Below are 950 nucleotides of genomic sequence, written 5' to 3' on the forward strand. Positions count from 1 at the left end.
ATCCTGCATCCAAATGGGGACCCAGCCCCACAGAGAGTCTACATCACAATGCTTATCCCCCAGGACAAAGGCAGTCAGCTGAGAGATCTAAGTCATTTATTGGCTCCTATGATGAGAAGTCGGTTCTCCTGGCACCTGGTCCAACATGTTTCCTTTTCTCCAGCCCCTGACCCCAGCCCCTCAATGTCAATCAAGCTTTGCACCCTGAAATCCCTGTGCGGTCCAAGAGGCACAGGGAGGCAGAAGTTGAAGATTCTAGAATTTAACTATATAAAGTGCGACAACATATCTTATCAGGACCCAGCAGACCCTCTGGCGTGACCCGGCAAAGTTGGGACAGAAGGACTGGTGTAGGGTTGGGCGTTGAGGGGACAGGTAAAGCCACACAGTGTCCAGAGTCCAGGATGGAAAGGAATCAGCTCATATTTCCTTTCACTGGCAGGGGTTTATCCTTTTTAAATAAGCCCGAACCCACGATTTTGTCTGTGAGACACAGGCCTTTCGGCCTCCGTTCAGCTTCAATCTGTAGGCAGAGAACAAAGGAAGGGCTGAGTCACCTGAGCCACGCCCTGGGTGCCACACACAAGTCCCATCACCCCCTCATTGCTCCTGGGTGCCCCTAAGCTTTTCTCCCGGGGCCTATAAAATGAAGTCATTGCGTAAGACCTACAGTTTGTACCCTGGGAGGAACACCCAAGCTTCAGGGGCAAGTGATGGGGGGCTTTCAAAATTGCATTTCGTGGACCCCTTTTGCAGATTCATTGTATCAGGGTAGAGCGAAGGCTGCAGACATTCTGAGGATCTGCTAACATGGAAAATTCCCCTCCTAGAACATCTCTGAGGGCCCACCTGCTCCATCTTTTCATGTGTCTGTGCCCATCCGGGACCCCTAGTCATTGCCTTAGATGTGTGTGTGTGTGTGTGTGTGTGTGTGTGTGTGTGTGTGTGTG

The sequence above is a fragment of the Monodon monoceros genome, unplaced genomic scaffold, assembly GCF_005190385.1.
Source record: "Monodon monoceros isolate NGI ecotype Baffin Bay Population unplaced genomic scaffold, NGI_Narwhal_1 Super_Scaffold_9, whole genome shotgun sequence".
Classification (NCBI taxonomy): Eukaryota; Metazoa; Chordata; class Mammalia; order Artiodactyla; family Monodontidae; genus Monodon; species Monodon monoceros.